We start from the raw sequence: 24,929 nt of genomic DNA, 5'->3' as shown, positions 1-24,929 counted from the left end.
TCCCAAAAAAACGTCACATCCAACCCAAGCCATTCTGTGATCTCCTAGGACTGACAGTGTCCAGAGGCAGTGGAGAGGGAAATTGGAATGATAAGTAGAAAAATAACTTTTCCCTCTCCTTTGAAGTCTTGCAGACGCAGTGCTGAAACCAGCTCTCTTGGAAAGCACAGCAGCTCTAAATTCACGTACACTGGGGCTCCTCCAGAAATCTGCGAGCAGGGAGCTGAGAGAGATCAAAGCCTTAGGTAAGTAGGGCACCTGCTACAGAGAGCATTTATCTTTTCTTGAGAGGAGATGGGAGAGAGCAGGAAGTTTGATGATTTTGCAAACCTAAACCAAAAGTTTATTTCTGTAGCTGGGGGAATATCAGAGACGTCTTCACAGTGGTTTTGAATTTGTATCTCTCAACATTTGACATTCCCAGCATGCAAGGAACATACTCAGGCACTCCAAAAACACGTAGGGAAAAGGGGAAACTATGCTAAAAAGGTAACATAATTGTTTAACTTACTCCCCTGACAGTACTTGGGTTTATCAATGTTGCAATTATTTCTCTTGTTCTTATTTGTCAGATGACATTTTTCAAAAGCCTAAATAATATTGCTGGTTTAAACAGAAGCTTTTAGGTACATCTGTGATATTGCCTTAACTCAATTTGTCCTGGGAGGAGATGGAAAACTCTTCACATGCTCAGAACATGGGAATATGTGAAAAGTCTTAGTAAAATATAATTCCTGCCTAGTTTTTCCTCCCCAAACCTATTCCAGAATCTTGGCATCTTCAAGCACCTCTTGGGACACATCAAATAATGAAAAGCCAAAATCTACATGAGGTTTTCAGTAAAGAAAATTTGGGAAATTTGAGCAGTGGGACATATTCTCATATGGTGGATGATGCAGGTCAGTTTCACTGAGGGCCCTTGGCACTGACTGCCTAATATTGAAGGCTGGAAACAGCCACTTGGCCTGGAAAATACAAAACCTTTGGCCAATCCTCAGTTAGCACATAGTATGTTACCTTCATTTTTTGCTTGAGCTGGGACAGAAAATGGTCCTTACTAACTCATTCCAAAAAGGGAAACTGAGTCTCATGTACTCTGCTTCACCTGTCATGCTGAGAAAGTGTTTTAACTTTAATGTTTTATTATAAACGTTATAAGCTTCTAGAAGTCCTTCACCAAAATTTCTTCTCTGCCATAATGGGTGTTGGTATGTCTGAGTCTGCTTCTGTGGGGGATTTAAACTGTATGCACTATATCGTTCTTTATGAACACTGTTGTGATTGCATATGGGATATGTTAAATAAAAGTATTTTGTGATGTTTTAGAGTTCCCTGAACAACTCAGGGTGGATGATGCCAGACATATGTCAGCCACAATTTGCAATAATATTTTAAATGTTTTCATTGTAGGAGTTCACGTGTGTTAAACAATTTCAAGCTTAACACGTGTTGTGATCTTTTGCTTGTTTGCACTGTTAGGCACATAGGGTCAAATTCTAATTTATGATCCTGCAGTAAATTCAAAGTCCTGTCACATTAATGTTGTTAGCTGTGAACCACATTGATGATGTTAATTGTGGATCATGTTAATGGTGTTAATTCCAATCATAGAAAAAGTGAGATGAAACCAAGAAGAAACCTTGCACAAGACTTGACTTGCTTCTGACAAAATCAGCTCTGAACAGGCTGTTGACCCCTACCTGAGGTTATGTTTCACCTTTATTGGGGCCAGATTTTATTCTTTTACTGTTCTCTAGCTGCTATCTTATCCAGATGCCTCTCATGACTTTTAATGTCCTTTTCTTGTAATGTTCTCTACATTTAACTGCTGGTCAGAGAGCCTAAAGGTTTCTCTTTCTGTTCAGCCATGACTGAAAAATCTCAGTTTTTCCGGAAGCCTTAGAAGTTGTTGCTTTGAAGGTTGTGTCACTGGTATTCTCAGAAACTGCTGGGAAACTGAGACTTTTCACAGCAGCCAAAGGGAAGTAGGAACATGAATCTTCTTGAAATTCACAGGAAGGTGACAACCACACCATAGCAAAAGTTAAAATGGAAACCTTGGTCAGAGGTTCTCATGACAGCAGTGGGTTGTAGTGACTACATGACCATGTGCTGCTTTTAGACTCAGATTGTGGCACCCGTTCTTTACTTAACACCTCTTATTTTTAATTTTCCATCATGATGAAAGCATCAAGGAGTCTGTTTGTGCAACAAACATCCAACATGCCTCAGAACAAATCAAACCAGTACTAACAACACCACGGAGGGCTGTCTGAATCCTAATCAGGAACAACAAATCCATTTCTACAGAGCCTCCCTCCCCAGAGTCTTATGCTATTCCTTCACATGTTTCGGAGTGAAAGGCTGTTTATAGCCCCATTATAACATGTTTAGCATTAAATGTCAGGAAGCATCTGCTGACATATTTTCTCAGTAGGAGACTTCTAAATTCTGCAAGTGAGTTTGCGTAGCTGTCCTGAATATACATGGGAGTTCCCTCCAGAGATTTAAGTCATGTCTTTGAAGGCAAGTTAATGCTGCCTTATTGCAAATATTCTTCATAGATTAGGGTTCTCAGTAAATGGTCAGGCTGAATATTCAAGAGCAGATATTTTGTTCTTCCCTCATTTCAGTAACATCCACTCTGCCTCGCATTGTAGGCACCACTGGGAGAGTTCTATTGCTGTTATTTCTGACGTATGAAGGCACACTCCTATGACACACTGGTTTCAGTCATAATGCAGGTTTAAGGAGTTAACCTCTGCCTAATCCCTGCACCATAGCTCATCTGACGTGGATTGTGACAGTGAAAGCTTTTGTGAGACCCTGCTTTGAGCTCAGTGGCTGAAAAGATCTGTTCAAAATAAGAAAAAGAAAGAAAATTTGAAAGCCTTTGTGTCTGATTTGTCTGACAATAACTTCAAGCAGATATAACCAGAGATCACCAGTTGTCAGCACACTGTGCAGACATTGCTTTAATGCCGGTGAGTCAGATCATAGATTCATAGAATGGTTTGGGTTGAAAGGAATATTAAAGATAATCCTGTTCCAATTCCCCTGCCATGGGCAGGAGCACCTTTCACTAGCCCAGGTTGCTCAGAGCCCCACCCAGCCTGGGGGATGGGGCTCTGAGCTTCCAGGGATGGTGCAGCCACAGCTTCTTTGGGCAACCTGTGCCAGTGCCTCACCACCCTCAGTAAATAATTTTTTCCTAATATCTAATATAAGTCTAGTCTCTATCAGTTTGAAGCGAATCCCCTTTGTTACTACATGCCCTTGCAAAAAGTCTCTCCATCTTTGTTGGCTCCCTTCATGTGCTGGAAGGCCTCGATTAGGTTGCCCTGAAGCATTCCCTTTTCCAGGCTGAACAATCCCAGCTCTCTCAGCCTGTGTCCATAGCAGAGATCCTCCATCCCTCTGACCATCTTGGTGTCCCTGCTCTGGGCTCACTCCAGCAGGTCCCTGTCCCTCCTGCAGGGACCCCAGCTCTGGATGCAGTGCTCCAGGTGGGTCTCAGCAGAGCAGAGCAGAGGGGCAGAATCCCCTCCCTGCCCTGCTGCCCACGGGGCTCTGGATGCAGCCCAGGACACGTTTGGCTCTCTGGGCTGGGAGTGCCATGGCCAGGGCATGTCCAGCCTCTCACCCACAGCACCCCCAAGCCCTTCTGGGCAGGGCTGCTCCATCTGTTCATGCCCAGCCTGTGCTGATACTGGGTTGTCCTGACCCAGGTGCAGAACCTTGCACTTGGTTTTATTAAATGTTATGATGTTCCTATGGACCCAACCCTCAAGTTTGTCTAGGTACGTGGGACACTAGGGGGACTGCACCTTCTTTGACTTTCCTTTTCTGGTTAACAAACCCATAGAAGCTCTTCCTGCTTTTCTTTGTGTGCCTTGCCATCTTCAGTCCTAGCTTTGCCTTGGCTTTCTTTAACTCATCACTGAAAACTCCACTTTGTCTCCATTACTCTCCATACTCTCCCCAGCTCATTGCCTTTGCTTCTGCTCCCTGTGCACTTGCTTTCCCTTTAGTTTGACCAGCAATTCTCTACTCAGTGCTGGTTTCTTTCCTTCCTTGCCTGACTTCATGCTCCTGGCGATTGCTAGTTCTTGTGCTTTATGGGAGATGTCCTTAAAGCTCTGACAGAACTCTGTTCCAATCCCTTGTCCCTCTGGGCAGTGTCTCAGGAGTCTCCCTGAAAAGCTGGAACTCTGCTTTCCTAAAGCTCAGGAGTCTAACTTTACTCCTTACCTGGCCACATTCCTCAAGACTAAAACTCCATCAGTGCATGGTCACTGTGGCCCTGGCTCCCTCCAGTCTTGATGTCTCCACTTTATCTCTTTGGTACTGGAGACCAACAGATCCAGTATCTCATCCCCTCTAGCAGGGCTGACTATTACCAGGCTCAAGAAGTTATCCTCCATTCCTGGAGTTTCCTGGATTGCCCACAGCTCCCTGTGCTCCTTTCCCAGCAGATGCTGGGGAGATTGAATTTCCCAGCACGACTGAAGTATGATATCTCCTGTAGCTGGAGTAAGAAGGCTTTGGCAACAGGCTCCCCTTGATCAGGGCCTGTAGCAAACACCACCCACAAAGTTTCCTTTGTCTCCTTGGTCTCTGATTCTTACCCACAGGCTTTCCACTTGCTCATGACTGCTCTTCAAAGCGAGCTCTTCACTCTCAGTCCACCTCTTGATGCAGAGGGCAATCCCTCTGCCTCTCTTTCCTGTCCTTTCTGAACAGCCTGTTGCCATCCATAGTCACACCCCACTCATGGGATTTGTCCCACCAAGTTCCAGCAATGCCAACAAGGTCACAGTTTGCTGACACCACACTGGCACCACCTCCTTCTGTTGGTTGCCCAGTGTGTGTGCATTGCTGTACAGGCACCTCAGCTGGGCTGCCAGCTGTGTCACCTTCCCAGGGCAACACCCTTTAATTCCTGTGAGATAATTTCCTGGTGTTTAAGTGGAATACAGTAAGGGAAACAACCCAATAAAAATGCACTCTTTTTTTTCTTCCCCCCCCCCCCCCCCCAAATCAGCTTCCAGTCTGTAGCTGGGGGAAAACAGGAGCTGCTGGGGGTGGGTTTTGAGTTAAAGTGGATGTGCTATGAAACTGCCCTGATGGTTTATAGGAACTTCTGTTTGTTTGCAGGAGGTTCTGTGCCAAACCAGCCTGAGGTTTGGTGTCTGTAAATCAAAGTGTCCATTTCTCCTCACACCCAACCTGTACACGTTCTTGAGGCTCAGTTATGTCTATCTGATGACCTGTATGGTCTTTGTGGCCTACGTGGCAAGACCTAGAGAAGGAAGTTGGGATAGTCCCAAAATGTTGAATGAAAATGTGTGGTTGATGAATGCATCTGTGTTTCAGGACCTGTTCTTCCATTAGATTTTATCCTTCCTTTTGGATATGCAGAAGAACCAAATCCAACTACCTGCTGATTCATCTGTCAGTTGAAATAAAAAGTTTTACATCTAACAGCAAAAAGCTGTTAGACAAACATTCCTAATAAAAATTTTGAGTCAAAATTTGGAACCTATTGGGAATTTATTCACCATAGACTCGTTCAAAGAAACAAAGAAGCTTTTCAGACATTTATATACACTATAACACCTAAGAATTTTTTTTTACAGACACTCCCAAAAGTCTGCCCAATTTATTGCATCATGGTATAGGAATTTAGTTTCTTTTAATTACTACCAGAATATCTCATCTATCTTTGTTTAATGAATAACCCAAGTTTTATCCAGCTAAACAGTGCTTTATTAAATTTCCTGTCCTGGTTAGACCATTACCATTGATTTAGTTTTCTGAAGTGTACAAGTCTATGAAGTGGGTCCCTTACTGCATCTACAATGTATTAATCAAGTTTTCTGGGGTGTATAGACCTTTGACTCCTTAACTTTCTCTAGCTCTCTTTCTTGCTCTATGAGATCTAATTAATCTCTAGTTATATGATAACCATTAAACAATTCTTTATTGAATTTTGTTCTTCAGCTATTGATTAAGTTCTCTAAGGGATATGGATCTATGGAGTTCCTTTCTGCAGGTGCAGTGAGGTAATTTCTCAGGGTTTTCTACTGACACTCAGCCAACACAGATTTAAATCAAAACCAGCTGAAATCATGGCCAAACATTCCTTAACTAATTAAACATAGTTCACCACAAAATTTTTTAAGAGTCACAAAACTCCTAGCTAAGATATAACTCCCTGTCACAGGGTCATTCTAAACCTTCTTATCCCAGGATGTCTGGTGTGCTTATTGCTGGCAGGATGTGTGTCCTAGGAAATCACGAGAGGTCTGTCCATTGCCATTTCTCTTTCCCAGCACAGGACAGCTACAGGAGGAAGCCACAGCACAGCAAGATATTTCTAAGGCAGAAACTGAGAGTGAAGAAACTCCCTCAGTAGCTCTGAACAAACCTGAATTCACAGACCATGAGAAAAAGGGATTATTGGTGCAACCCACGGAGCACAAGATGGGAGAAAGCAGAAATACTCCCAAAACTGTTGTGTTTTGCATAGGGGACAACAATTTTTGAAAGAATTGTTCTGGAAGAAATCTTCTGGAGAAGTGCTGAGGGTCATTAAGGGAAGAGCAGATCATGTAAGCAGTTCTTGCAACATGGCTTTTTATCAGGCAGCAGCATGTCTTTCTTTTTCCCTTAAAAATTGCATCATTCTTAAACAGTAGCTTTTTAACTCCAAACGAAGGGAGTTCTCATGCCACAAGAACATTAATCTAAAGCTGTACTCTCAGCTCCAAATTGTTAACCATTGTTAATTTGAAGTTATTTTCACTTTAGTGTCCAACACAGCAAAGACAGGAAAGAAATGTAAATTTGTGTATCTTCCAAGACTAATTCTGAATGCTATGTAAAAGTCTTCCTATCAGCTGGCTGACTCATAGCTGTAGTGCTTGGAGGCAAAATACCAACAGGAGAGGCTGTCATATTTCCAGTGCACTCTGTGGCACCTTTTTCCCTTAATAAGATCTTCTCTTTCAATAATAGTATCACGAGCCAATACAATAACTGGAAAGTCAACAGAAAAAGAGCTTTTTCATTTGTGCCTCACAGAAATGTGAATATTTCCATTTTAGAGGAGGAAAAAAATGTGTTTAACAGGGCTTTTGGACAGCCTCTGCCTTTTTAACATAAAAGAGACTTAGAAATTCTCGTGTTCTGAGACACTGGTGTGTCTCATAATACCTTGTAGTTGGCAATGTCTCCTACTTGGTCTCTTGATGAAGTGAAGAATTATTATTCTCTTTTATGAATAAGGAAAGAGAAGCACAGCAGCATTTGTTGATTCATCCAGGATCTGTCACAGATGTGAGAGGGGATTTGAGTCTCATTTCAGTGTTGCTCGGGCTGTTATCCTTCCTTCTTTGGGTCCTGTCCACATGACCCTATTAGTCATAATCATGGCCCATTATCTACTGGGAGATCTTTAAATAAAATTGTAAGCTTTCACTGCTATGTTTGCAATCCCATCTGCTGCTCTAAAAGCCAAAGAATAGATTTAGTTTGAAAAAGGCTGCAGGGAACAGTGGTACTGATGAATCTCTTTTCATTAACCAGGAACAGACAGAACAAAAACCCCTCAAACAGATAAGGTGGTTAAGGAGGTGTGAATTACCTTTTAGAAAGGTTTCTGATTCAATAATTTAGCATATTCTGAAGAACGTTTTTCTAAAAAAAAATGTTTCTTTGAAAAAAAATCTTTATCTATTTAAACCTGATGCTAATTTGGAATTTTTCAGGCAGAAGGTGTCATTAAACAGGTGGCAAAAAAGACCTTAAAGAAGCAAATCAAAGCTTGTGAATTAGCACTGGAAATTTGCATTATCGAACGGCAGGAAAGCATGCAATACTGGTGTTACAGATAAACATAATTACTTAGACAATTTAATTTTATTGCACGTTTTCATATTGCACCTTATTGCCATTGTACTTAGGTGGCTTTTTAAGATTAATTCTGTCTCTTCTCTATCTCAGAATTATCTTTGTAAACCCCTTTGAAGAGGGCATTGAAACAAAAAACTGTGTCAAAAGCTGAACCTACAAGTTTTCTTCTCATAGCCATGGAATCCAGAAACATCCTGCAGTACTTGACACCATGAACTCCCCAAACAAGCAACCATCCCACAGAAACTGGGATGGCAGTGAAATGTCTGACCTGCAAGGAAGAATACATTTCGTGGCTGAAATTCTCCGAGTGCTGTCCAAGAAGACAAATCTGCTGACTGCCAAAAGCTGAGCTCGAGGTCTTGTTGTTGCTTTAGCTGCAAGAGGGGTGCACCACCTGCTTTTTGGGCTGCACTTCTCTCTCTTAGGTGAAACCCAGAGTCTTGCCTATGGTATATAAACCTTTGTAATACCTGGTGTCACACCCGAGTCCAAGGATCACTTGGCTTTTATTTACTCAGTGCTGCACGGTGCCACGTTCCACCCACAGCCCCGGGAACTTCGCCTTTCCCCTCGCACCGAGACATCCTGGAGCTCCGGGATCAGCGTGTCCCGCAGTGCTGGGGCTCGGGAAAGCCCGGTGTTCCCTCGCCAGCCTCACCTCCCAGCTGGGCAGGAGCCTGGTGTGCTTGGTGGGGGAACCGTCCGGGGAGCTTAAAACAAACTGCAGCTCTCTGCATGGTGCTGGAAACAAAACCACGAAACCTGCTCGTGACAAACAGCTCCAGGTTGAACACAAGACAGAACGGCCAGGTAGGACAATTTCTTCATTTCTTCTCCTAAGAGAAGAATGTAAAAAGTTGCATAGAAGCTCAGATTTCAGCTTTTTTTCCCCTTTCTTTTTTTTTTTTTTTTTTTTTTTTTTCTTTTTTTGGTTTTTTTTTTTTTTCCTTTTGCATACTGGATTATTACTCTATCTGTGAATGTTACTTCTCAATAATGTGCCTGGTGTCAAAGTTTTCTCTTTGTAGTGCCAGCCCCAGTGTGTCAGCAGCACTCAAAGCCAGAGCAAGCTGGGATCACTGCAGTGTAGCTCTGGTAAAACTCTCTGAAGTCGGTGGGAAAGCACACGTGCATTTTACTGGCTTTGGATCCAGGCCCCTCTTCTCTCTCTGTAAACTTCTGAAGGGAGAGCTGGGCTTCTCCTTCTCTGTGAAAGGTGCTCTGAGTTGTCCCCGTCATCATTATTGACAATTGCATTTTAATTTAGCGGTAAAGACATGAAACACAGACTTCATCATGAAGGGGTTTGCATTGGAACTATCTCTGGAGGAGACGTGCTCTCTCTCAGATTGGTAGATGTGCCAATTAGCAAGTTGTTTTCTGGCCCGTTGTGTGGTAAATGATAAATGGTGTCACTGCCTTTAAAACTGGAGGGTATGAGACTGGGGTGAAGCATTTGCACCACTTGTTTAAGACCCTTATATAGAAATCACAGCGTTAGGTTTCTCCTGGACAGTCTTTTCTTAGCATAGTTATTTTTGTTTCATTATGCCAGTATGTGGCACACTGCAAAGTCAACTCGTGGATGCCCAAAGACTTTGTGAAGTTTTTCCTAGAGGAAACACTTCCAAAGTATCTTCTGTAGTACTACTGAGAAAAATCACCCCTTCCCCCACAAATCCTTGCTCACCTGATATAATAGTCCTCTAATATTTCCTCATATCTGGTTCTATCTTGATTCTCATCCCAGGACTAAGACACTTTAGCATGTATTGAAGGAGGATTTTCACTGCAAAGGATTAATTTCCTCTCTCTGCCCGTGATTATTCAGATATCCTGACACTGGCAAAAGAAGTCCACGAAAGCCAGGATATTTTGCTAAATGAGGCCATGGGAGAAGGAACCTTTTTGTTTTAGCTAAAGCAAACTTGCAGTGATACCTATCGCTGAAAATATTGAGCTACTTCAAAAATAGAATTGAAAGCAAAAGTTAAGGCCATACTACTGGTAATAAGAGGCACTCTGTTTCTCAGCATTAAATTGGTTGCAAAGCATCAGAGGAGGGAGCACTGCAATTCATAGTACTGAAATAACTGTTTACTTCCTTTTCAGCAGTTGGATTCTTTTTTTAGTGATAAAAGCTCCCTGTGGATCTCTATTTAGTCAAATTTGTGGCTTACTGCACTTTAGCTTTGGTTCTAGGTGTTAGCTTATTCATGATCTACACCCAGTTTTGCATTACTGAAAGTCACTATTGCGGCATTAAGCAAAACAAAAATCACTGGAAGGAAGGAAACAAAGACGTAGGCTAATTTGCTGGTATCACAGTTTGGTGACAGTATCGGGCTCTTCAAATCAGCCAGGAAATACTGCTCACAGTTTCACTGGGCATAGTTCTTCTCTATCAGAGGAGACAGATCCCTGGGTTATGACCAGGCTGTCTGTGTCAGAGGGACACTCTGGACTCACCTTCCACACAGTTAGATTGTCAGTGTTTAGTCTGGGTAGCTGTCCAGCCCCTTACACCCATGGGTCCAGTCTGGGACCCATAAATGTTTGCATGTGCTCAGCACTGGCTGCGGGAGGAGCAGGATTAACTTCTTGCATACGTGTAAAGTGGTGTAGAGGTAAGGAGGAAAATCTGCCTGAGAACCTGAGACTCATGCAGCAGGAAAAGTCAGAGGTGAGTTCTGCTCTACTCTCTGTAGATCTGTACTTTATCTATATTTAAGTATTTAAAGGTGATTTTTACAATTTAAAGGTGGGATGTTCTGGTTTTGCCCGGGTTCCCAATGCCGTACTCCAAGCAGGAGCAGTGAAAGGGTTGCAGACAGGGCTGTGATCCATAGATAAACAAGACTCCTTTTCCCTTCCCCTGACTCACTCCAGGGGCCTGTGCAGCTTCTTGCTGCCTCAGAGGTGATTCAGGGTTACTCTTTTATCCATTACTTCCTTCCTGCTCCGTTGTTATGGTGGATCTGAGTTTACTGGGATGTGCAACTACTTCAGGTTGCATTTTCAGTGGGAATCTGGATTATCCACAAGTTTAACATTTAGGCCTTCTCTTACTTTCCCCTGCCCTTCAGTAAGAGCTGCAGTGAGCAATTTATACTCTTGTTGTCTTGTGAAATGTTGCCAATGCATTCCCCACCTGCCATTGCACTTCTTGGACAAACAAGACTTTGTTTACTTTCACATCTTAAACGTACAGATTTGGCTTTACAGAAGTACAAAAGGTACAGGTGTGAGGGGAGTCAGAACAATGGTTTTGTTTAATTTATGCATGTTTTCAAGAGAGTGATGACTTGCATTCCAATTAGGATTGGCTCTCCCTTGTCTTCTAGACCTCCCCACCCTTCCAGCTATGTCCTCTGGGTGTTTTTTACCCGAGGGCTCTGTCTTTGCACTGGTTAGGATGGCTGTGTCCTAAAGGCAGGTCCCCCACAGAAAAGCCACCCAAACCAAAATACATCTCTTCCTGAGCTGCTGAATTTTTAGGAACTATTATATGAGCATAAACTGACACTGATGCTGGTTTATATTTATTTGTGGGACTGCAAACCCTGACTACTCCAATTAACATCCTCTCCAGCTCTACCTGCTGCAAGATCAGTTGATGCCTCAATGCCTGTGTCAGACTTCCCAAGTAACCTTCAGGAACCTCCAGGCTCCACTGCCTGCAAACACACAGGCATCCCACATTAAATTCACTGGTTTTCAGTGTTTTTCCTTACTTCTGTATCCATTTTGGATATAGTAAATATCCAAATTGGGTTTGTCTTTAAATTTATTTCTAGTTCCAGGGCTGTTTCTCTTCATCCTAGTATGCTCCTAAAATGAATTATTTTGCGATTGCTGCCTGGCCTTCACAGCTCCATACGTGCATTCCTTTTTCATTGACTCTTCCCCTTCATGTGATGTAAGAGCCTCCATGGAGGCCTCTTCTTGTTTCATTAACAAGCAATAGACTTGAAACAGAAACCAAAAACCTGAACAAAATTGTAGAACACTTGCAAGATCAGCTGCAGACTGAAATAAGTTTCCAAGAAACCGTTAGTCCAAAAACTTTCCACTACATCAGGTATTGATTAATGAAGCAATATACACTTTGGTCTATTTAAATTTCATGCCTCACTGGCAGGGTTGCCTCATGTCCCAGGCATTTTTGGGAGTCTCAAGGTATAGCTGTGTGAAGCACAACTTCACCACATGCTAGAGAGATTTCCCAGCTACAGCTGGACACCAGGCTCTGCTTTTGACTTTGTGTGCTTGCCAGAGGTTGTCATTCTCTGGATTGTCACCAGTTTCATTTCTGATCAACCCTTGCTGCAAAGTTGTACTGCAGGTCAACTGGCCAGGCAAATGTGCTTTTCTTTATTTGGTTTACAAACAGCATTTTTTCTCAGCATTTTTTTGCTGGACTAGTGTAAATATGCTCTTCCCAAATATGCTCTGTAAACTCACTTGGGACACTGCCTTTGACTATCCCCTTTGTGTTTAATGCTGGTTTTTATTTCTATGGCCAAAACAGCTATCAGATTGTAGGAAAAAATTCAAGTCCTTGCCTGGGCAGACACCACCTGTTGAGCAGATGGCATCCAAAGAAACACTCAGACCTCTCTCTGACCTGTTTACATCTCTGTACCAGCTCATCCCCAGAGCTAATCCAATCTTCTTTTCTAAGAGAAATTATGACTTTCATTTACTGACACAAAGCATTTATTCTGTTCTCATTACACCATCTTTACAAAGTCTTTAGGGATTACATATGTTTTCTAGTACTCAGCTTCACCCAGGGAACCTGGCCAGATACTAACAGTCCTTAGAAGACATTTCTGCTTAACCCAAGCCCTGTGAATATTTGCTGTCAAATATTTGCAGCCTAAGCACGGGGGATACCAGCAGCCCAGTGTGGAGCTGGGCCACAGGCAGAGCGTTGCAGAACTCTGCTTTTGAGATGTGACACATCTGGAATGAGGAACACGTTGTCTTTGTCAAGATTCAAGGTTATCATCATAGAATCACAGAATGGTTTGGACTGGAAGGGATGATAAAATAATATATTTCCAGGCCTCTTACCATGGGCAGGCACACCTTCCACCAGATCAGGTTGTTCAAAGCCCCATGCAGCCTGGCTTTGAGCACTGCCAGGGATGGGGAATCCACAGCTTCTCTGGGCAACCTGTGCCAGTGTCTAACTACCCTCACAGTAATATTTCTTCCTAATATCTAACCTAAACCTACTCTCTTTCAACTTAACGCCATTCCCACTTGTCCTATCACTGCATGATTTTGTCAAAAGTCCCTCTCCAGTGTTCTTGTAGGTTCCCCTGACGTGTTAAAAGGCTGCTAAGAAAGTTAAAAATGCAGATTTGGAAATAATGGAACTCAGCACAGAAAGAACCTCAAATAACAAAACACACCCTGGAGATTTTGCTTAACAGCATATTTTCTCATTGTCTGCATTAATCGTCATGCAGTTTCCACCTCTCTTTCTATTATCTTAAACTGGGATATCCTGTGATTATCTAAAGATTATCTATCTCCTTGTGGGGAGGAGGCACCAAAAATGGTTGAGCTTTTATGCTTCAGTGCCACACCAAGATAAAGGGCCATGGGTTTTGTGGGTTTTTTTACTTCCTTATTAAGAAAACTACTTTCTTTATTTCTCCCGACTAGGCATTTGGTGCTGCACAGTACTGCTGAAACCTTACTTAATTCCCTTTAGTGTCAGAGTCTTTTGATTACTTTTTTTTTTAAATTTCGTTGTGTATCTTCATTAGCACATTACCAGCTTGAGGCTGTGTGTCATTGCCTCTGGAGATACACCAACAAAACCTTGATCACTCTATCAGAAACAAGAAATGCTGTCTCTTCTTATGGGGCCCACAACTTATTTAACCCTTAAGCTGCACATGAAAATCAGAAGTGGCATGACAAATGGTAACACTGGAAATAGGGTGTTTAAATACCTACCTCCCTTTTCATGTATCTCCTTGTTATTAAAGGATCTTCTGTGATACTGCATCATATCCCAACAGCAGAAATGGCAGTGGTTAACCTCAAATTAATCACACAGCAAGCATCCTTGTGGCTGTGTGCACTGCACATTTCTCACTGGTTTAGCTGCTGCTGTCTTCTTCAGGTTCTCCTGAACTGCTAGTGCCCTCCTTAACTCTGCCATCACATCCTGAAGGCCCCAGGCACCCACCAGATTGTTCCTGTCCTTCATAAGGCTGCAGAGGGATTCACATGCACGACTTCTACCTCAGGTAACAGGAATTCACTGCCTAAACACTGGCTGTCCATCTGCATGGAGATGGGAATAACACGTCTTTGCTCTCAGCCAAAGTGCAAAGGAACATGCACTTCTGTTAAACACCTGGAGAACAGATGTAGGAACAATACAACATAAATTAAACTTGCACTGAATAAAAGCAAAGGCTGGCAGTGCTAGGATCTGGCATGTGCTGTGGACATGCTGGCAGAGCTGTGGATATATATGTGGCTTATTTGCTGCCAAGGTGGTGCTGCAACTGAAGTGCAAACTGCTGATTAAAATGTCATGCAGTTTTGTTGGGGAAATACCCTGGGAAATAAATTGTTTTGTGCTTATTTGTGTCATATTGTATTAGCACAGACATTTTAGATCTTTGGTTAATTACCTAAAGTTGGATATTCCACATAGGAACCTAGTTCTCTCTTGTTAATACATTATGCTCTCTGGTCCTTGTTTTATATGATGGCTATTTTTTTCCAGACCACGCTCCTTTGTCACCAGGCAGGGGCTTCCTTGTTCTTCTCAAAATTCACAGAACCTGAGTTCTGACAGGTCAAGAAGCCAACTCAGTCCCAGTGATCTGCACTACAAATTATTGTAGCACTACAGTATTCTACTCCTGTGTGCTCAAATCCCGTTTTGGGATCATGGCTCAATGGAATGATGGTCCTATTGCACATCCCTAAAGTGAACATCAGTCAGTCACCCCCAAGCCCTCTAACCTCTCTGAAGTGGGCCAGCTTATCATGATCTAGCCATCAAAAACTATAATAATATAAAAAAGACCTAATTATAGAATTGTAGAATGATTTGGGCTGAAGGGACCTTAAAGATCATCTTAGCTCCAACCCCCTGCCATGGACAGAACACCTTCCACCAGGTTAATCTAGCCAAGACTTGAACACCTAATTCAGTAAATAATACTAAAAAGTATGAAAAAGATCATTTGATATTAGGAGTAATTTGTAGTGGGCAGCAAATTGCCTCCATATTTTTCCTGTCAGGATAGATATAATTGTAACCTGGAAAAGAGACAGTAGGGATATACATGCATAGAGTATGTTCAATTTGGAATTATGGTTAAAATGCTTATGAGCATAATAGATGTGATGTGCCATTTACAGGAATTCTCTCAGAATGCCTCTAAATCTTTCATGGGATGGATAATTGATCTTTAGAGCAATATGTAATGAAACCATGAAGGGCTTAAAGAAATAAATCCGAGATATCTTGGCTGATGCTCTAGGGAATGCAGAAATTATCTACTCCATGCATATCCAGGTACTTCCCATCCTTTCCACCCATACCTAGTGCAGAAAAGTGTGGAAGATTGTGGGAAGTCTGTACAATGTGGAGGCTTGGCATGGGCTGGATTTCCTCTGTGTGTTCAACCATGGGGTCCAACTGAGGGGTATCCTAATTCCTCAGTGGATTGAGCTGGGTTTTCTGATGTGTGTCTGACGAATGGGCAAGTGACAGTGTCCAAAGTGCCACCACACATGGTTTATGTGTTGGTGGCAGCTGCTGCCTTGCCAGTAGCAGCCATGGCCCTTGTGCAACACCCCTGTTACAAAGGGCACTCTCCTCAGAGGCTCTAACGAGCTGGGCTGCAGCTTTGCCCTCAGCTACTGCTTTATTTTTTCTATTCACATTCGAGTGATTAGCTTTAACGAGCCCTCCCAAGCGTCCCCCATGGGATAACCCTCTTTTTCACTGGCGGTGATTAGGAAATATGTGTTAAACACAGTGTGGACACCTCTGGGGTTTGCTGCAGCAGCTGATTAATCCCCGGGCTTTGCCGGTGCAGCCGGGTACCTGCAGTGTCCTGGGCAGAGTCACGGATTTTATTCCAGGAATATAACACTGAGACAGGAGGATCTCCATCAGCTCCCACCAATATCTGTGTCCATCAAATCACTCATTTTCTCACAGGATCACAGAGAGTATTTCAGGTACCCAGGAGATTTATCTCCTTATAACAGCATCTTCCCTACTAGAGCAGTGAAATTTTTGGCCAGGAGGGAGTTTGTAAACATAAGATCCCAAATCTGGTGGGAACTGGACTTAGAAATGAGGTAGCATTGGGCCTTTTTCCCTGCAGAATTGATTTTCTTCTGCACTTTTTTCTGCTCTTCAGTATAATCTGAACCTGGGGTTTTTGACCGAAATGTTTTTGGCACTGTCCCATCCATCTCCGAAGGGCTGCTAAGGCAACACCTGAGAGACATGATTTCAATTTCTGTTTTAAAACATCAGATGGTATCACATTTGCAGGGGTTGGTGCCAGGAAGATGAGATCAATAGTTGCCAGAGCAAGTTGTTGCTTTCTTTTTAAAGACAAGAGTCTGGGCCTTTTCTTTATTTCTTATATCCAAGGTGTGGACAATAATGTCCTGGTTTGTTCCTTTCAGTCCTGTGTTTCTCATGTATCCTACTCTGACTTTTGACAAGGAGAGGATACAGAAAATCTCTCATTGGAAAGCCATCTGACCCCTTGGACCCACTGCAGGTGCTCGTAAGAACAGATATTTCAGGTATCCCCACACTGAAGTGGGCTTATCCCTCCCCTACACAAGGAGCTCCTCACTGGTCAGGACTAGCAGGGAAAGTTGGGACAAGGAAAGCATAGACTGTGGGAGGAGATTTAGTCATCTAAGGCTGACCCTTGGGGGTTGTGAGGAAGCCCTCCAGTGCCAAGTAGAAAGGCTTTTCTGGAACAGTGACTGGCATGGTTAGGAGCTGGGCAATACACTTGTGCTGTTCTGGGAGATGAGGTTGGGTGAAATGATCAGCTCTGGGGGATGAGCCCAGCATGGCTCATCAGAGAGTGGTACCATCACTCATCTGCAGAGTGGTACCAGCCATGGCAGAGCAGGTCAAGCTCCAGACCTTGCAGTTCAGGAGTGGCAGACTGTGGTTATAAGAGAGCAAGGAAAAGCAAAGACCATCAGTGCTCCTTTTGAAATATATTGGATCATTGGGAAACCATCAAGATACCAGTAATTTTAAAATTTGCATATCATAGGGAGAGATTCTCTCAAGGACTGGCATTTGGTTTAGGTCTACACTGTGGGATGCTCCAGCATGTTCTTCTCTCCTGTTTCTCTCCTATCCTCTAGCTTGCTCCAGTTATTCAAGGGCATATTAAGACATCCAGAACGTTACTAGGTCACCAGACGTGTTTGGGTTCTGGGTGCTCCTGAGATGATCATCTGCTCTGTCAGCTTTGCTGTTTGGAGGAAGACCAAGTGTAATCTGGAGAGTGGGCTGAGAGCACCCTTTCAAACAGTGTCAATGAGGCTTCAGTTTTGTATCTTGATCACAGTTGAAATGCTGCAGAGGCTGAAGGACTGGAGGTCATTTACCCAGATAAAGTCCACGGATAAGGTCTCATTGGCATGAATTTGAATCCATCCCACCCTAGTTAGCCCTCTGTGATTAGTGGGCATTGGGAAAGTGGAGGATTCAAAGGAGAAGGAGCATGGTATGGGGGTGACTGTCTGGCCAAGAAGACAGCTCATTTACTGGAAAAACTACACATTTAACTTCTTCCCACCACTGTGGATCATGGCAAGTGACTGCTCTCCTGTTGCATCTGTCCAGCTGAATCTCTGCCCAAACCATGCTGGCTTCAGGGGACACTCAGACACCCAGCATTTGTGTACAGCCTTTATACAGGAAATGAGATTTAAACAAGTGCCAATGCAGGCAGCAGCGCTCCCTGGCATGTTTGGAAATCTGCAGAGGAGGATGCAAATCGTGTGGCAATGGGGAAGATGCTATCCAGGGAACAAAATGTAAGGCAAGGACAAGAGAACCCAGAGCTGAGTTCATAACCCCGAGTCACCTCCTGCTCTTCTGAGTGCTTCCATGTGTGTTAAGCTTCCCTGCGTGAGCAGGCTCACTGGAATTCACAAGGAAAGCATAGCTGAAGGAAAAAGTCATGGCCAGTGTCTGTGAAATGGATTTCAGTGCCAAGAAAAATCATAAAACACCCTACTAAACTCTTAGCTGTTTTAAAGCCTAGACAAGACCCAAGACTGGGTGACTTTATGGTTGGTTCCACTTGTGTGTCAAAGGAAGGAGACAAACCTAACTCTAGGAAGGAAGAAATTACTGTGGCCGAGGTCATAGTGGTAACAAGAGGCAAAGAAAGTAGGAGCAGTGGAGAATGACTTGTAATCAACCAACATATTAAAATGTCATGAAGAAAAACAGATGAAAGTTACAAGAAGGAGGAAAACTCCAGAATGAGGCAAAACCAAGGGGTTCTCCAAATATGTAGAAGGACCAAAATTAATACAGATCCTTGTACTTTGGCTTGAAGGAAAAAATGTGATACTTGGGCTGTTGCTGTTGAAATGAGGTGTGGGTGGTGAAAATATGTAAAATGGTTAGTGCAGGGAGAATTTCTTCTCCAGTTAGATGCTGTCGAGGTCCTAATCATCTGAAAATGACCTGGATCTTCAGGAGATCAGTCCTATGTGCCACAGCTTGCATTGGCCGTTTGTTATATGTGTGTTTGAATTAGGAAGCCAATTCAGTGAGCATTGTCTGAAATTGGTGTAGCTTGGAATATCCCTGAAGTCATAGCAAAGGGCACAGAATTTTCTTCTTCCAGAAATTGCTTATGGTGCTAGAGTGTCCTCTTCATTGTCACTCTGCTCCTCAACCTTCATGACCAGCACTGGAGCACTACCACTGCAGCTTCCAGAGTCCTCTACACCTTTCCTCTTGACTACAGAAGATTTCATTTTATAGAAAATACTGTCTGGCAAAGCCTTAACTCTTGTGTTACTATAATTAATCAGCTGATTAATACATTCAAGTGGGTAGGTATGAAATTAATTTTAACAGTGTTAATGAATTTCCCTGTAGGAAAACTCAGAAGTTGAAGGAAAAAACCAGACACAAATACAGATAGAAATGTTAAAGATTGTTGTGTTGTCACAATGCATGGAGGTGTTCCTGGCAGGCATTACTGTGAACATGACTATGTAAAGAATATGGTGCTTTAAAAATGATTGCAATTCACAGGTATAAGGAAGCTAGAAGTGGATCAAAGTTGTAGTTGCCCCAGTTTTGGAGATTAGAGGAGCTGGCAGGTAAAATGCCAGGGGACTGGCATGTAGGCTGGCACTGTATTGTGAAGGGTCCCACAGTTTGGGGAAAAAAGTGAATGTTTTATTTGTTGAAGGTGGGAAAATGGGGTGGGAAGGCTGGAAGGCTTATGAGAGTGTTGGGGGGTCCTGGTGAGGAGGGTCCCCGTGACCACAGTGCGGTCAGGCAGGTGTGCCAGAGAGCAAGGGAAGGTCAAGCTCTCGGGATGAGCAAGCAATTCGGCACGGAAGCAATCCTCTGGCTGGCTGGAGGAAGCTCTGTGGTTGAGTTATGCAATTGTGCTCTATGAGGCTTTTCTCTGCAGAGTTTTTGCTACTCACAACTTTGGAAAGTGGGTGAGGTGGAGCCTTGGGATCAGCTTGTAGGACTGTGTCTCTGGGTTTAAGGAGTCCTGACCAACTCCAGTGTTACGGACACAGAGAGAGGGGCTGCTACTAAGAAATGGATCCCTTCCCAAGTTCATCCTTTTGGAAAGCAATTTGATATGTTGGACTCTTTTACCCGGTTGCTTTATTTCTGAAAGCTTCCGCGTTGGGCAGGAGGTAGGTAAAGGGAGCAGCTTCGCCTCTGGAGTTATTTGGGATTCCCCAAGCCTAGGTGCTGTGCTCTTCTGCTTTACTCTTTCACAGTTTGTAGCACTGAAGCGTTTTATTTTTAAGGGAGCTACTACACTCTCCCTCTCTACAGGAAACAGAATATTAAAAAAAGAAAAGGGGAGGAAAAGAAAAAAAAAAAAAAAGAACTTGGCAAGGAGCCAAGCCCAGTGACTGAAGTAAGAAGTAGGGGACTTGGAGTAAGTGTAGTTGCCGGGACATTGTATGTCAGAGCGAGGGAGCGGCGGATTTTCAGGGTGTCGGAGAGGACACGCGGTGCCCATCTCACAGCTCAGATAAGGTTCGCGTCCTTAGGTGAATGTCCCGGCGCTGCGGCTGCGAGCGAAGCCGCCGGTCTTGGGAGGGGATAAAGCTGCGCGTAAATGAGAAGAGAGGAGTGTACCGGAGTGCTATGGAGGGCAGCAACTTTGTTGCTGTGACTTTTACAAGCCGTCAAGGGTAAGATTTAAACCTCTCTTTTCCGCTCTCTTGTTTTTCCTCCCAGTTTTTGGGGTGGGGTGCGGGGGGCAGAAACTTTTGGGGGTTTTTTTTCAGATCCAAGAGTTTCGCGAAGCTTAATCAAAGCGCTCGGGGTTGAGCTTTTCCTACGGGCGAGCTGGGAGCCGTCTGGGTGGAGTGAGCTGAGCTGAGCGTGATCCCCAGCAGCAGCAGGAGCAGCAGCAGCCGCCCGGGGAAGCTGCTATTGTTTGTTTCAGAGGGATCAGACCGCCTTTCTCTTTGGGAACCCGCTCCGCCACAGCTGTTGATTCGTAATTCGAGCGTCGCCGCAGCTAGCTCACCCAGCGGAGCTGAATGCAGTTTTTTTTTTGACTGCCATCCTGGTGTCAGTTTAAAGAGTGTTTTAATGAAGACAGATGGAGGATGTTGGATCATTACTTTAAGACGTGGCAGATAACAGACTGAGCCTGTTTCCCAGCAATTACAGCTAATTGCATTGGCACATTGGAGTGTAGGGGTGGGAACGCAGAGTTTCATGGGTTTCTGTATATATAGATTGGAACCGCACCAGAGAATAGCTATAGGGCTGGCTCACCTCATCCAGGATACCTCTTCTTGTATGGAAAAGGCAGGAAGGCTTCAGAGATACTTTCAAACTCTTTGCACCTGAGTCGGTAGATTTAAACCAGAGGCTACACTACTTTTGTAAACCCTGATGCCAGGAGTGACCACTTACAGTGCCTTAAACTTATTCCAGGTATTAATTCTGCCAAATCTGATTTCAGTCCTGAAAAAAGCGTAGTTTCTGGATTCAAAACACACATTTTGGTTGTCAACCCTGCAGCTCACGTTCTGTGTTTGCAAAGCAGGGAGTGGTACAAAACATGCTATTCCCTGTTTTGCTCTTGAGGTATTCAAACACGAGAGGATGTAAGGAGGGGTGTAGAAATGCAAATGTATTTCAGCAGTGAAAGATTATTAGTACTAATTACTTAGGCATTAGGCTGAAATTTTTATGTCTGCTTTTGGTAGGGACAGGCAAATGCATTGTTCTCTTTGGAACCAAAATTTGACAAATTTGACTGAAACAGTACAGCTGTAGTTCAGAGGGGCTCCTTGGCAAGCACGCCTCTGTGTGGCACATGGCAAGGCCAGTTTGTGCCCGGTGTGCCAGGCCTTTACACTGCTCTTACCAGAGCCTGGGCAAGCACTGCACTGTGATATTCTTCTTTTGCAATACCTGTGAGTGAATGTGACTGTCCAGCATATGACATGTGGCAACAAAGGCATGGATGAAACATGAGGAGGCTGAGGACCTGATGTATTTTAAATCCTCAGTATTTTCTCAGATGTGCCTCTAAATCCAGTGTAAAGTGATACATGTTCAAAATTTGGGGACTGAGATCTCGTATTTAACATCATTACTCCACCAAGAGCAATGAGCAGTGAGAACAAGTTTTCAACCTTTTTTGTCATAATGCTCAGTGCTTGGGACATATTTTTTCATATGTTGAGTTATTGGTTGGATATTTAGTACTTTAGCCTGAAAAATAATAGAACTCTAAGATCAGTGAGTATTCATGATCACTACATCATGTAAAAACAAATTTTAAAAAACCCAAACTTTGGTGCAAAAACTGACCTGATCTGAAAAGGTGAGTGGAGGCACGATATGCTTTCTGAATTTGTACCTGCACAGGATTGGTTTTTGTGTGTATACATACATAGGATATTTGGTGGTAAAACTGACTGGAGAAATCTTATTCTTCTGACTAATTCCCCTCATTTCTGGGTGTTTGCTTCTCATACGACAGCACAATTCACTGCCCCCTCAGATCTGATATGACCACTGCCTGGGCAGGAATTTCAGTCTGTACTGAACTGCACCCCATGATCTGGATTAAAATAACCCTTCCAAAAATGATTGTATTCAACATGGATCATTTAACAGAGTCTGGGAATGAAGTGATAGGAGCAGAGGCACCAAGTATATTCTATTTCATATTTATCATTGAATCATCATATAGCTTTGTCTAGAGAAACAGGGCCAAGAAATGAGACATGTTTTCCATCCACAACATCTGCTCGGTATTCATCCGGGTTGTGCCATGTCTTTTCTCATTTTGCCACTCAAGGCTGTGGTGGTGGGAAATGCCTCCCTCCTCCTCTAGTTCGCAGTACAGCCCTCAGTGAACCTTTGCACAGTCCACACGTTGTAGCTCATTGCAACTTACCCCTCGTGCAGGAGGAGCTTTGCAGTTGTGCCAACTCACTAAATTGTGGAATGATTTGGATCAGAAAGATCATCCTGTTCCAACTCCCCTGCCATGGGCAGGAACACCTTTCACTGGACCAGGTTGCTCAGAGCCCCATCCAGCCTGGCCTTGGGCATTTCCAGGGATGGGGCTTCCACAGCTTCTCTGGGCAGCCCATGCCAGTGTCTCACCATCCTCAGAGTAAAGAATTTCTTCCTAATATCTAATATAAGCCTAATCTCGTTCAGTTTGAAACCATTCACCCTTATCCTGGCATTACATGGCTTGCCAAAAGTATCTCTCAAGATCTCTTGTAGTCTAAATACTGAAATTAGCTCTAAAATCTCGTCAAAGCCTTCCCTTCTCCAGGCTAAACAGCCCCCACTCTCTCAGTCTGTCCTCACAGCAGAGATCCTCCATCCCTCTGACCATCTTTGTGTCCCTGCTCTGGGCTCACTCCAGCAGGTCCCTGTCCCTCCTGTGCAGGGACCCCAGCTCTGGATGCAGTGCTCCAGGTGGGTCTCAGCAGAGCAGAGCAGAGGGGCAGAATCCCCTCCCTGCCCTGCTGCCCACGGGGCTCTGGATGCAGCCCAGGACACGTTTGGCTCTCTGGGCTGGGAGTGCCATGGCCAGGGCATGTTGATCCACCACCACTCTCAATCCCCTCTCCTCTGGTCTGCTTTTAAACCATTCTCTTTGAGATTGTCTTGACCCACCTCTCTTCTGTCTCTCTTAAATAAGGCAGAATTTGGTTTGTAAGAAAACATCACTTCCCTCTTCAAGACCTGTCAAAGCAGCTTCTCATTGTGTATATTGGAATACCCAGAGCCCTTGATCAAAGTGTCAGTAGCCATAAAGCAGGTGAATTTTCTTTGCAGACGTGTAAGCAACAGATAGACAGTTCATAGAGCCCTGCAGGTACAAAAGTGTTCTATGGTGAGAAGGGATAAATTTATTTGTAGTTTATACCTCCAATTCCCTGTAAGTGAAGAACTAGAAATTTGAAATTTAAATAATTTTTGACATAGGTTCTGAAAACATGGGGAAGCAACATGTGTCCTGTTAAGCTGAGGGATTGGACCTGCATGAGTTCTCAAATACTCTGAGCCCCAGTTGATTATTGAATAGTGCAGAATGACTGGGGTAAAAAGAAATGAAGAAAATCCAAAAATAATCAAGTGGGAAATGAAACAACAACAACAACAAGTCCAGAAGGGCTGACACAGACTGTGGAAAGCAACTAGAGGAGACTGAAGCAGTGCTTCACTTTGCCTGACCATACCTGGTGCCAGGGAAAATTAACACAAACAGGAAATTGCCTTTTTTTCTGACTATAGAATGTGTTTTGTGTGTTTATGGGTTTTTAATTAATTCAGGAAAAGGAGGCTATGAAATTGTCCAAAATTTGAGAAGTACTTAATGCCACACAACAAACGGAACATGAGATAACTTTTTTCCCCCAGTAACTTTTTTTCCCTGGAAGCATAAAGAGAAATTAAAACTGTGATTAAAAATAGATGTGAGTGATAGGAAGTTGATGACCCATCATTGCAAGTTTGGAAGGGAAACTGAATCTCAGATTTAAAAATTAAGAAAATAAAGAAAACTAAACAGGGGCACAAATTTTGATTACAGGTGAAATCTGTGGGGGGAAAAATATCCTGAGGGAGGTTGTTGATGAATACAGGCTCAAAGATGTTGGACCATGCAGGTAGAATTGAGAGTCTAAAATAACCCAAGAAAAAAGACCTGGGGCTGAAAGGCAGGAAGAGCCAAGGTCAGCCAAGAGAGCACATCTGTCTGCACAAGCTGTGATAATTGAGATGAACGGGAGCAGTACCTGCTGCTCCACCAAAGGGGACAACTTCACCATTACTTGCTCGTGTTTCTTTTCACGCTGGCAGCTGGTGGTCAGTGAACTCTCAGGCTGAAAACAGACACCTGGAAGTGTGACAGTGTACTGTCACAGAGGGGGAGTGGGCAGGCAGCCTTGCACAGAAGCCACAGCCCTTGTGAGAGTGGCTTTCCTCTGTAAAGAAGTGTGGGGATTAGATGTGTGAGTCAATAACAAAGCAGTAAAGGAAGATATTTGCAATATTATGAAAATAAAGGGTACACCTCAATGCAATAGGGGTGTGGCTTGCCCTTAATGCCATCATCTGTGTGCCCATTGAATACTGACACATTTTCAAATTACATTGTGGTTTGGGCAAGTCAGGAACTGAGTTTTGCCTAGAGGATCAGGTCAGCTTGGGAAGGATTCATACATTACTCCTGGGATTTAACTAAGTGAGCAGGTAT

The 24,929-nt window shown here is 43.5% G+C and overlaps 1 protein-coding gene across 2 annotated transcripts in view; it reads left to right on the top strand.

The window, feature by feature from the left end:
* Positions 1-19,627: 19,627 nt before the first annotated feature.
* Positions 19,628-24,929, top strand: part of LOC106859055 (phospholipid-transporting ATPase ID-like) — a 72,974-nt gene continuing 67,672 nt past the window's right edge. The window contains exons 1-2 of one of the 2 annotated variants that reach the window (XM_088157146.1): positions 19,628-19,863; positions 20,230-20,373. The gene's annotated coding sequence lies outside the window, so the exon portion shown is untranslated. The remainder of the gene's footprint in view (positions 19,864-20,229; positions 20,374-24,929) is intronic. The other variant, XM_088157147.1, reaches the window with a different exon arrangement.

The sequence above is a fragment of the Sturnus vulgaris genome, chromosome Z (genome assembly GCF_052056855.1).
Source record: "Sturnus vulgaris isolate bStuVul1 chromosome Z, bStuVul1.hap1, whole genome shotgun sequence".
Taxonomy (NCBI): Eukaryota; Metazoa; Chordata; class Aves; order Passeriformes; family Sturnidae; genus Sturnus; species Sturnus vulgaris.
This window is presented reverse-complemented; position numbering and strand designations above follow the sequence as displayed.